The sequence below is a fragment of the Dasypus novemcinctus genome, chromosome 25, assembly GCF_030445035.2.
Source record: "Dasypus novemcinctus isolate mDasNov1 chromosome 25, mDasNov1.1.hap2, whole genome shotgun sequence".
Classification (NCBI taxonomy): Eukaryota; Metazoa; Chordata; class Mammalia; order Cingulata; family Dasypodidae; genus Dasypus; species Dasypus novemcinctus.
The window spans coordinates 11,740,455-11,753,464 of NC_080697.1; positions in this window are offsets into that span (position 1 = coordinate 11,740,455).

Below are 13,010 nucleotides of genomic sequence, written 5' to 3' on the forward strand. Positions count from 1 at the left end.
ATTGGCCCATTCTATGGGAGTGAGGAAGCTGGTGGCACTGGTTGTAATCCTGTCTCTACCACCTGCGAAGAGGAGAATGCTTCCCTGCAGCAAAGCAGGGTGGCTAACCTGCTCTCAAGTTCAGATCTGCCTCTTGCTAGCTGAAATGAAAAGGACCTAGAAGAGCCAAAACAACTTTCAAAAAGAAAAAAAAAAATGTTTGAGAAGTAACACTACCTGCCAAATAGATTAATTGGCAGAATAGAGAGTCAGAAATAGACCCGCACATTTACAGACAACTGGTTTTTGACAAAGTTGCAAAGGCACATTAGTAGAGAGAGGGTAGTTTTTTCAACAAATGGCACTGGAAAAATTGGATATCCATATTTTCAAAAAAAGGAAGAAGAAGAAAGAAAGAGAAAAAAATTAACTTAAAGCCGTACTCTGTATATAAAAATTAACTAGATCTAGATCTTAGACCTAAATGTAAGATATAAAACTATAAAACTTCTAGGAGAAATTGCAGGTGAAAATCTTCATAACTTTGGGTTAAATACAGATTTTTTAAAAAAGATATGAAACAGAAAGCACAATCCATAAAAGAAAAAAAGAGATATATTAGATGCCAACAAAATTTTAAAATGTGTCTTCGAAAGACACTGTTAAGAGAATCTCACAGATTGGGAGGAATAATTTGCAAATCATATATCTGAAAAATGACTTGTACCCAGTTTACAAACCTCAGTAATAATAAATAGAAAAACCTAATAAAAATGGACAACATATTTGAACAGCTCTTTAACAAAGAAGATATAAAAATGGAAAATAAGTCCATTATTATCATTAGAAAAATGCAAATTAAAAGCCAGTAAGATACTCCTACTCATCCGCTAGATTGTCTATTACCCAAAAGACAGACAACAAAAAGTTTAGGCAAGGTTGTGGAGGCTCTAACTCTCATGCACTATCGATGAGAAGGTAAAAGAATACAATCAGTTTATAAGGCAGAGTCACACAATGGAATATTCCTCAATACTAAAAGGAATGAGCTACTGACACACCCAACTATCTAGATGACTCTCAAAGGAATTATTCTGAATAAAGAGGCCAGGCTAAAAAGCTTATATGCTGTATGACCCATTTATAAAGATTCCAGAAAACAGAGCAAACCTACAGACAGAAAATAGATCCATGTTTGAGTAGAGGCAGAATGGGTGGGTTGGGGGAAAGGGCAGGAAAGAAAAATTTAAAAAGGAGCACAGGGAAACTTCATTGGATAATGGTTTCACAGGTGTATACACATGTTAAAACTTATAAAATTGTACATTTTAAATATGTGCCATTCATTTTATGTCAACTATACCTCAGTAGGGCTGTTAAAAATGGATAATCATTTTAAAAATCTATTTTGAAAATGAAAAACAAAATGGAACCAATAATCATTCATAAATAATTCCATAGAATTATTGTGATTAAGAAATAAAATGGGGGGGAGTAGATGTAGCTCAAATGGTTGAGCAACTGCTTCCCATGTTTGAAGTCCCCCATTTAATCCCCAGTATCTCCGATAAAAAAATAAACAAGACGGTCCATGTGTCTATGTATATGGCTTAGCATTGTGCCTGGTAATAGCCCTCTCTTTACAATACTAACTATATATATGTTTTTTTTTAAGATTTATTTTTAAATTTTTCTTTCCCCTCTCCACCGCCCTCCCCCATCGTTGTCTGCTCTCTGTGCTTAGTTGCTGTGTGTTCTTCTGTGCCTGCTTGCATTCTTATTAGTGGCACAGGGAATCTGTGTCTCTTTTTGTTGCATCATCTTGTTGCGTCAGCTCTCCGTGTGTGCGGCACCACTCCTGGGCAGGCTGCACTTTTTTTGCATGGGGCGGCTCTCCTTGCAGTGCACACTCCTTGCTTGTGGGGCTCCCCTACGCGGGGGACACCCCTGCATGGCAGGGCACTCCTTGCATGCATCAGCACTGCGCATGGGCCACCTCTCCACACAGGTCAGGAGGCCCTGGGTTTGAACCCTGGACCTCCCATGTGGTAGGCAGATGCGCTATCAGTTGAGCCAAATCCAGTTCCCTATTTTTCCTTAATACTAGATAACTGAAAGACTATATCCCTGAGAAGACTAGAATAGAGAGGGTGCTTTGGGAAGCACTTTTGCAGGTGGGGTGTAGGGGCCCCTCACTTCCAGACAAATAGCACTTCCACTGACCTGTCTCTGCAGAGCACACAGGCTTTTCTGTCCCTCATCTCAGGGCAAGGTTTTCAATGTCCCGACCCAAACCAGGCCACAGACCCTGCAGCACCTCCCTTGGGGCCTGCCCGAGGTCGGGGTCCCACTGGAGTTTGAGCTTGGACTCCAGGTTCCCACAGCTCAGTGCGGTGGTCAGGGGTGGCAGAATTCCTGCTTTATACGATCAAGCGCTATGGGTGGCGAGACACCATAGAGAAGGGAAACTCACAGATGACTTCTCTCTCAGGGATTTTATTTTCTGGTTTGTTTATGGTGCATTTCATCTTCAAATTTCATCTTCAAACGTAGAAGTGTAAATATCTTCAGTGGGGTTACTACGTGTTTTCCAGGACTCTGGTGCTCGTGGTGCAACGTTAAGCCTGTTCCTGCTCTCCTCCTTAAGATGCCATGCCCTTGTGGATGTCCCTGCTGTTTCAGCTTTTCTTTCTATACAAGCCCCTTGAACATCTCTTAGGATTTTTAAATTAAGCATAAAGCAGGTTTTTTTTCTTTACCTGTTTGTTCTTGCCAACTTGCATACTACACTTCCTGCAAAGAGAATCCATGAGTGAACTGCCATCCATAAGCACAGAAACTCCTTGGAGAGAGAGACATGGTTTTATGTTTCATGTATAGCCTGCTGGGTGCAAAGGTTTCGTGATAACCCCCCTTCATGGCTTCTTCAGCATGCAAAGCATTTTCCTTCCATAGAACTCAATAAGTTTTCACATGTACCAAATAGATGAGAAATGGCCATTCATTCATTTCTTCATGAGGCACGCAGGAGGTACAAGGTTACAGAATTGAATCAGACACATTGCTGGCCCTAAGGAAGCTTTCAACCTGCAAGAGGGATTAAAAAGTGTTAAGTAGATAAGCAGATGCATTTAAGAAAGCATTGGAGGTATGGGTGGAGTTGGGCGTATGGACGAATGGGTGGAGTTAGAAGTACAGCATGGAAGGGCCAAAGAGAGATGGGGTAGGGATCAGAAACGGGTGTTGTTAAGAGATGGCCCCGGATCAGACTTGAGGGACAGGGTGTTTAAAGGCAGATCACCCCTTCTGCTGAGACCTCATAACCCAGATGTGTAATATGGCCTATTCTGACATACCTGCCTGGAGAGGTGTGGCCAGGGTGCTTTCCCTGAAAGGTGCATAATTACAGTCCAGCTGGGCACATGTTTTAATAGAGCATCTCTGAACCTGCTTCAGTATTTCTTACTCATAAACATGTATCGACACAGATGCTTTGTCAGAGAGTGAAATATGGTCCTGAAAAGTGTGCTAAGCTGAACAAAACACGTGAGGCTTCATTTTAAGTTTTTCTTTGTAAGTTGCATTTCGTGACACGCTTTACCAGGTTTAGAAGGATAGCCTAACCTTCACAAAATATGAGTATCCATTCTCCTGAACAGACTGGCAGTTTAGAAAGGCCTCGCTTTGAAAGAAACCTACTTCTCATCTCCAGCTTTTTCCAGAAGCTTCTTCCTACATTTTGTATCGCAGTCATCTCCCCTCCATTCAATTTTCAAATCTCAAGTATGAAGATTTGTAACACAGCATTTAGCCCTTAATGACAAGCTTTTAAAAACAATTGTCTGTTATTTTTTCACTAATGTTAACCAAAGTTAATATGAACTCCTGGAAACAGTGAAACTGTGTCTCTTCCCTAAATTATCCTCCAAGTGCCTGGCAAAACACCTCGTGCATAATCACCATCCTGGGTTTTGAAGGACTCAATCCCTGCTCGGAAAGGCGTTTACCACCCTTGTGCCTGACGTTCACATGGCAGATGATTGCTTTGTGGGACGAGTGTGGTCTGACCTTGAAGAAGAGATGGCTTTAAGAAGACTACCATACAAGGAATTCATAATTGAGAAAAGCTGTGAATTCTGAAAGTAAAAAGGGTGGCACTTAGAGCTGATCAATAGTGTTTACATAAAGAAGACTCCATTTCCAGAATTACTGTTCTCCCCCTCTACCTTCTTCTCTTCCTTGCTTTTCCTCTATAGTGGATAACTTTGGGTCACATCACCCATTACTTACCATAAAGAGCCCTATCCCCTTTTTACCTTTTGGCTAAGAGAAAAGCAAAAACATGCCTCCTTTGGGACTCTGGCACCTGTATCTTTGAACTGGCACATGGTATGCACTGTACAGCCACATCCTCCTTACCTATTTACAAAAAAAGAGTATTCATTTTTTAGCTGAATAGTGCACAGATCACATTTTTCAATATCACTGCTAATGAAGCTCACTGTGTTGCTTTGATTGCCATCTGAATATGAGCGGCTAATTAGATTGATTGTCTATTTGATGCCTGCTGATTAGCTTATGAAAGCCCTCTGAATCCCTGACTTTGTGAGAAGCTGCCCCTGACTTCATGATTACTGATTGATGCTCAAATTTCTGATTGCTGTGTGAATAGACACTTAATAGCTCTGTCACCTTGACAAGGATTTTGGTATTCATCTGATGAGGAAAGCAGATCAGGGTACTCTGTTTATCAATGTCGACCAAACATTTAAAGTTCTTCAGAGCGTGCAGTGTACATATCAGGGGCATCTGAGCCTTGTGACAAGGCCAAATAATGAATGGCGTGTGGTTAGCAAGAGCAAGGAAGAGAAGGCAGGCTAGCAGGTGGCCCTGAGCCCCGCACTGCCTGAAGATGGGTTCGGGGAAGAGGATTGATCGGTTTGGCCCAGGAGTCTCTTGGAGCTGATAGATCATTGGCAAGAGGCAGCAAAGCCCCTCTAATTGACCAAGCTGGAATTGTCTTATAGAACTTCAGGTTTAAAGCACACTATGGCAGTAGCCTCTGATGGAGACTCCTAATTTTGCTCAAAAATACCTAGGAAAACACCAAAGACATACATGACTCACAAAAACACCAAGAACTGGTAATGACAGTTGACCTATTGCTGGTATCTAGGAGAATTTTCCCACTCTGTGGAGCATAATGCCGGATTGTAAAGTGGAAACTCTGATGCAGCTAAAAGATGGTTGTGTGCAGTAGATCAAAAGCCTCTCCATCTCCTGCTCTGTTTGTGCCTAGATTTGGAGGAACAAGTTGGGTGCTTTTCCTCTCCTGTGCGGTAGTTGCTTTTTGAAACAGAGCTGACATCTCATTCTTGCCTCCCTTTCTACATCCAAGCAGAAAGAACAACATTCAGGCTTACAGTTAGAGTAGCATAAAGGTCTGGACACATACTCATTCCTGGTAGAAAATTTTGAAAGACACAAGAAAAGGGTGTTTATGTGCCTGGTTACTTAAATGAGATGGGCTGTTGTGAAGAGAGAGAGAAGGGCATTAAGGGGACGGTGGAAATGGGAGACAAATTTGACCCCATTTGCATATTTTTTAAAGGAGTAATGCTGCTAATGACACATCTGCAGAGTGTTTTATATAGTCAGAAAATACCAAGTATTAGTGCGGATCATAGCAATGCAAACACTCATGCATGCAAGCTAATGGGAAGGTAACTAGGAAACTACTTTAGAAAGCAGTCTGTTATTCCCTGGTAATGCTGAGAGGCTCCCCTACCGCCAGTTCCTCCAACCTGGAGATCAGATGTAAATGTTTGCATATTCTGTGACCCAGAAACTCCTCTCTTGTGGCAGTAAGCCATGAGAAGGCTAGAGTTGATCAGATTTAATCTGAAGGTGTGAGGAAGATGTGAAATGGTCTCATGTGGATTCAATTGTCAGTCACCTGGTTACTAATTGTCATGGTCAATTGCATGCATCAGCTTGGCTAGGTTATGGTGTCCAGTTGTTTGGGCAAGCAAGCCCTGGCCTGGCTGTTACTGTGAGGGTATTTTAAAGGTGGATTTGCAATCAGCTGATTGCATCTAGGACTAATTGCGTGGAATCTTCCCATCCAATTAGTTGAAGGTCTTAAAAGCCGGTATTGAGGATTTCCAAAGTCATAAATTTCTATCTCCATTTCACCCAGCCAGCTTCTCTGGGGGAATTCAGTTTCACCTTCACCAAAGTTTCCAGCTTGCAGCCTGCCCTACAGAGTCTGTCCTTGCCAAACCACAGTCTGTGAGCCAGTTCCTATAATAAATCTTTTAATATGTATTTATTGATCTCTTGTCTGTTCAGTTTCTCTGGAGAACCCTAATACACAAATTATAATGTATTCAAATGTATCTATCTTTGCTTTTTGTCTAATCTGTTCTTTGTTTCGTTTGAGACATTTTTACCACCCTGAAATCATGAAGATATTTTCAGTGATTTTTCTTCTAGAGATTATAAAGTTTTGTATTTTACTATTAAAGTTTTAAATCTATTTAGGGAATGCTTTTTGTCCATGACAAAAGGTACGGTTTCAATTTATTTCTTTATTTTTACATGAATATACAATTTCCCTGGTGAAATTAATTAAAAAATTCATCCTACTCCAATTGAATGGCAATGCCAGTTATTTCATATATCTTCTTTTCATATATGTGTGTATTCAGTTTCTGCAGTCTCTTTTGAGAATCTTTGTTTTGGGAGGATCAAATCAAATATCATTTATTCTGTTGAGAATTTGAATTGCAATGAAGCTGTAGATGAATTTGGGCAGAATCTTTATACAAGTAAATCTTTCTATTCATGAATATGATATGTATCTCTTGCATATATTTTTCAATTAAATTTTATCATTTCCTACATAAAGGCTTCATACAAGTTTTGTTGGATTTATTCCCAAGTACTGTATAATTTTGCTTCTATTATAAAAGGGAATCTTTATAAAAACTGCATTTTCTGTTTCTGGTATATGAAAATTTATTGATTTTTATATACTTATCTCATGTCCAGAAATATTGATAAATTTTCTTATTATTACTAATAGTTTATAGATTCATTTGAATTTTCTCTGTAGATAGCCACATGATCTGAAATGTTGACAATTTTTTTTTCCCTCCAAATCCTTATACTTTCAGTTTCATTTTCCTTTCTTAACTCTGCTGGTCAGGTTCTCCGGTACTATTTTGAAAAGAAAAAACAGTTTTAGGTATCCTTATTTGCTCCCAATTTTTAAAAGGAATGCTTCAATATTTCATTGTTAAAAATCATGTCTAATCAAAGTTTTTTGTAAACATTCTTCATTAGGATATGGAAGTTTTCTTTTTCTTTTTCATAGTTTGCTAAGACTTTTTTTAAAAATCAATACTGGATGTTAATATTTTCTGAAAACATTTTTTGTATCTATTGAGATGATTATATATTGAATTTCTTCTTTCAGGAACTTACATGGTAATTACAATAATAGATTTTTAAAAATTATTTATCTGGGATATTCCCAAATTGATCATGATCAAGCCTCATTATTCATGGCTTCTGTGTTTGTGAATTCACCTATTTGTTAAAATGTATTTGTAAACCCCAAACCAACATTTTCAGTACTTCCATGGTTATTTGCGGATGTGCAGAGTGACAAAAATTTTGAGTTGCCCAAAGCCTGTTTTTCCAGCTGAGGCTGAGCAAGAATGTCACTCTACCTTCTTGTTTCAGCTCTCATGCTGTACACGAGTGCCCTTTTTTTAATGGTATGTTTAGTCACTTTTTCACATTATTTTTGCCTTTTATTGGTGATTTGGCTTTTCAAATGGCCCCTAAGTATAGTGCTGAAGTGCTGTCTAGTGTTCCTACTCATGAGGCTGTGATGCACCTTATGGAAAAGACAGGCATGTTGGCTAAGCAGCCTTGAGGCGTGAGTTGTAGAGCTGTTGGCATGGAATTCAATGTTAATTAACCAACACTTTATTTAATAAGCTCCGGTTACTTGCTCTGGAAATGCAATTTTTAATTAAACTTGCTTAAATTTATGTTCAGAGGTTTTATTTAAATGTTCCTGTAAAACAGGAGTTCTCAGCCTTTTTTTGTTCCATAGAGCCCTTTGCCCATCAGGTGAAAACCATGGGCCCCTTCTCAGAATGTAGCTGCAGATAGTTTTATGGCACTCAGCCTCAGAGGTTAGAGAAAAGAAAGATAATAAGTTTGTTTTCTTTTTTCAATTCAAGCTCATGGACCCCCTGAAATCTTTGGTCCATGGACCCCCTAGTTAAGAACCCCTGCTCTAAAATGTATTGAAGGCACTGATGAAACAAAGAACTTACTAGGAAATCATTGCCTGCAAATTTAAGGAGGAAGCAAAAGACATGTTGTCTTTAAGCTGTAACACATATAAAACAAGGTTATATGTTGATGGGTTGACAAAATGTTGCAACCAGAGGTTCCTAGGAATTGAACACTGTGTTTTCCCCATGGGCACTAAAATTCAGTGTTTACTGATCCTATAGATGATAATTAAAACTACTCTGAGTAACAACATTGACTGTATTATAATTTTAATCCATTGCTGCATTTGGAATGTATCTAAACTTAAATCTATTTCTATATTTATGTCTATGTCTATGTCTGTGTCGATAAATATATCTATCTATAATAGGAATTCGCATCTAATTGCATAAATGAGATTGGTTCGTGTATTTTGTTTCCTTTGTTATCTTTGTCTGGTTTTGATGTCAAGATTCTATTACCTAAAGAAAAAACAGAAAAAAAAGAAAAATAGGTTTAGACTTTTTTGTGTTCTCTGAAAATGTGTAAAGATGCAGAAGTAGCTCTTTCTTATCTGTTCCTTGAATTTTTGTTAGAACTTGCCTTTAATGATGGAGGACTGATAGTTTTATTTGTGGGAAATATTTATTTGATTCAATTTTGTTAATGTTTAAGAAGCAATTTAGACTTTCAATTTCTTCTTAGGTAAGATTTTGTAATTTGTATTTTCCTTAGAACGTCTCCAATCTACCTAAGTTTTCAAATTTTGGGGCATAAGATTTCATAATAGGCAAATACTTTAAAAAACCTTTGTTACATCTATAATTTCATATTTCACATTAGTTATTTTTGTGTCTTCTCTCTCTTTGGTTAATGACCACTTTTCCCTGAGGTTTATCAATTTTGTTTATCCAAAGAACTTTCATATGAAGAATGTTAGGTTTTAATATGTCTCTTGACAATGAAATATACTTGGAGTTTTAAAAATCTAGTTGGAAGGGTTTTCTCTCTTAACTTAAGGGTATGGTACATATGTGAATTTATTAATACCAACTTTTTTCAGGGTTACCATTTGTCCTGCTTTTTTCCCCTTTTTTTTCTTATCTCTTCCCCAACATTTTTCTTCTTCTTTTCTTGCATAACTTCTTTTAGATTGACTTATCCTCCCTGCGATTGTAATTTTTCCTGGACTAGTTGGAGATGCTTTATATTTTTCAAGTGGCATTATATTAGTTTCCTAGTGCTGTTATAGCAAATTATAATAAACTCAGAGCTTTAAAACAACACAAATCTATTATTTTACAGTTCTGGATGCCGGAAGTCTGAACTGAGTCTCACTGGGCTAAAGTCAAGATGATGGCAGTACTGTGGTCCTCTTTAGACTTTCCAGGCGACTACAGTTTTTTTACTTTTCCAGCTTCTAGAGGCCACCTGCGTTCCTTGGCTTGTGACCCCCTACCATCGCCAAAGCTAGCAAGGCCGGGAGACTTTTCCTCACATTGCGTTACTCCAGCCCTCACTGGCTTTTCTGCCTCCCCTTCCACATCAAGGGCTCCTGTGATTACATAGGGCCCACCCAGATGACCCATGATAAACTTTCTGTATTAGCAACGTTAATTTCCATCTGCCACCTCAACCCTCTCTGCTATGGAGAGCGACATATTTATGAGTTCCAGGGATTGGGGCATAGGCGCCATTGGGAGGTCATTATTTCACTTTAGCAAAGTCACTCTAGAAATGAAAGCATGCAAATTTTGACTTCTCAGATCTAACATCAAAACTTGTCCCCCTCCCAAACAATACAAGATACTTAGAACTCTTGAACTTCCATCTATACCCTTTTTACATGCAATTAAGTTTCAATACTTTAGTTTTATCTTGATTTTTTCCATACCCAAATTAAAAGTCATCTTTATTGTTTTCTACAGAATATAATTATTTAGACATATCTGGAACACATCATTTGCCTTGTTTACAATTATTTCTTGAAAGCATAGAGCTTTCTCCTGGGGCCATATTATTTCTCTCTTTTCTTCCTCTTTTCCATGATCCTTTTGTAACCGTCTATTGTTAGTGAACTCTCAAATTTTCTTTGTCTGAAAAAAATCCCTATTTTAATTTCATATATTTTTAAATGGTGTTTAATAAAAGCATATGTCTACATTGAAAGTTATTTTATGGCAATGACTGTGGCTTCCTATTTTTGCTATCAGTCTGTTCTTTTTCTAAAAGTTAACCGTATTTTTTTCTTCTACATGCTTAGTCCATTTTGACATTGTGAAACTTCATTAAGATGTATCATGATAATGACTTCTTATTCTTGATTCTGCTTGGGATTTGTTGATTGTGTAGAATTTAAGAATTGTTGTCTTTCTTCTCTCTAAAAAAAATTCTTTGCTGCCATATCTCTACATCTTGTTTGCCCATTGTTTCTATTTTGTTTTCGTAATCTTTCCTGATGTCTTTGGCCTCGTTACTCATGCTCTCTATCTCTTCACCTCAATGTTATACTTTTTCTTTTTTCACTTTCTCTCTGCTGCTTTTGGATAATTCCTTCCATTCTATTTTCCAGGTGACCTGGAAAGCACCTGATGTTTCTAATATCTGCAGCCTTTGGGTAGATTTTGCAGCTTGTTTATGTTTTTCTGCCGGTTTTATTTGTCTGTGGCTTGTTTCTAAACTTGCCCAGCGATTTTTTTATTGTTCATGTTTCTTGAACATTTATCTTTGGCAAAGAAGGTCTGTGTTTTTGCCAGTTGCTCAGAGGCCCACTCAACCCAGGACCATTCAGCTTAGGGTTTTTCAGGCCATGTAGGCGTTGTGAAGTACAGGCACCGACCCACGTGGTTCAGGCTTCTAGCTTAGGAATTCTCCTATCAGCCTTCTCTTTTATCACTGTTCCACACATGCACAGCCCAGGTCTATAGGCCGAGTCTTCTGTGGGAAGGAAATGTTCTATTTCTGTTCCTACACCCATTGTGCTGCCCTCGGGGGCCTCAGGTTTCTTAGGAGCGCCTGAATCCCACCTCCCTCCGTACTGAGGCTCAAGTCATGGCTCATTTCTCCTGATATGATGGCACATTGAAACAATGTGACTAGGTCCCCACACATTAGCAGATGCCTTCAGAGCATTTTCTGGCTCCAGTGCAGGCTCACCAATGGCCCTCAACCTTTCTTGCATCCAACTTTTGTCCTTCTTAATATCTGTCTTAGTCTTGCTTTAAATATATATTTAAATAAATGTCTATTTTGTCTAGTATTTAGATACTTAGTTGAGAGGATTTTAGAAATAGTATTTCCCTGGAGAAATTTAAGAAACAAAGATCACATCCATGGTTATCGAAAGCAAGAGAAAGAAGTGTCTTTTGTGTGCATCAGAATTGCAAACCCACGGAGAGTGTCCAGTGGTTTTGACCAGCCACATTCCACGCCCCAAACGGCCCATCACTTGTGCCAAGTCAGAGGATTCGTGGACGTGATGACTGTAATTGAAGCCCACTCAGCTCCAGCTGTCTGCTCATTATTCTGGCCATTCACAGAGATTCAAAATCAGCTCTCTCCCCCCTCGCCTTTGCTCAGTAATTATATTTGCTTACACAAAAGGCTGAGTGAAGGCCAAGTCAGAAAGCTCTGTGTGGCACAAGATGTTTCATACTGTTTTCCACCCCTAAATGGAAGATGAGGATTCATTCCTTCATTTCTCAAGGAAATCAGTGTAGATCCATTGGCATGCTGCTAGCAAAAGTTCCTTGAACAAATACATTTTTCACAATGTACAAACTGCCAACTATTGTTACAGTGCCCTGAAAAGCACATTTTCGTGACTTTGGTGTCAGTTTGTATTGACGTTGAATCTACAGGGGGAAGAAAAGCCATTAACCTCCAGAAATTATTTAAAAATAATTGGTGTAGCTCTATGGTATGGCAAAGTGATGGATAAACAATTACATGCAAATGTATGCAGATCCTAGAGGTCTCATAGTGCAGACTCTGTAACTTCTTACATGAATCCCTTGCCATAATCTTGTTAATAGGGAGGCCCATGCTGAGCCCTAACTGGCCTTTTAACACTTTAGTGGGGATGTAGTAGGATTAACAGGTCAGCCCAAACTGTGCCCTTTCCAATTGTGTTCCTAGGCATAGCCAGTTCTTGGAGAGCCCAAGGTATTTTAAACAGGCTGATTGCATACATTGATTGATGACTGAATTCAGAATAATTTTCTTTCCTTGGATGAGAAAAAGTGACGTTATTGACCCTGTTCATTCAATCAAAATGGTAATGCGACATAAAGCATGCCTGCTTGCAGAAGTAGCAAGCCACGGGAGAGGCTAAATTATGCAAGGTCTGCCTCTAATCTGTGTTTCTGAATAAAATTGATTGACATTGCCTATCGCCCCTCCTCAGCACACATGCATCCACATGTGCTTGTCTTATTATAGAAAAGCAAGGCATTGGGATTGCAGAAATTGTTTTTACTCCATATATCATTGGGAAGATAATCACTACTATTCTTTATTTACAGTGAAGGTGCCATTATGTGTAAAAGGGAAAAATGATGAAACGTAATATATTATTAGGAACACTCAGAGGCTATAGTTGGAAAAGAAAGTTGAATACTCCAAATGTCTGTCAAGAGAGTTTTGAATTGTCTAGATCACTTCAAATGCCTCTTTAATTTCAGAACATGATGTTTTACTCACTTTTCTCTGTATTTGACCAGCTTATTGTTTCCTTG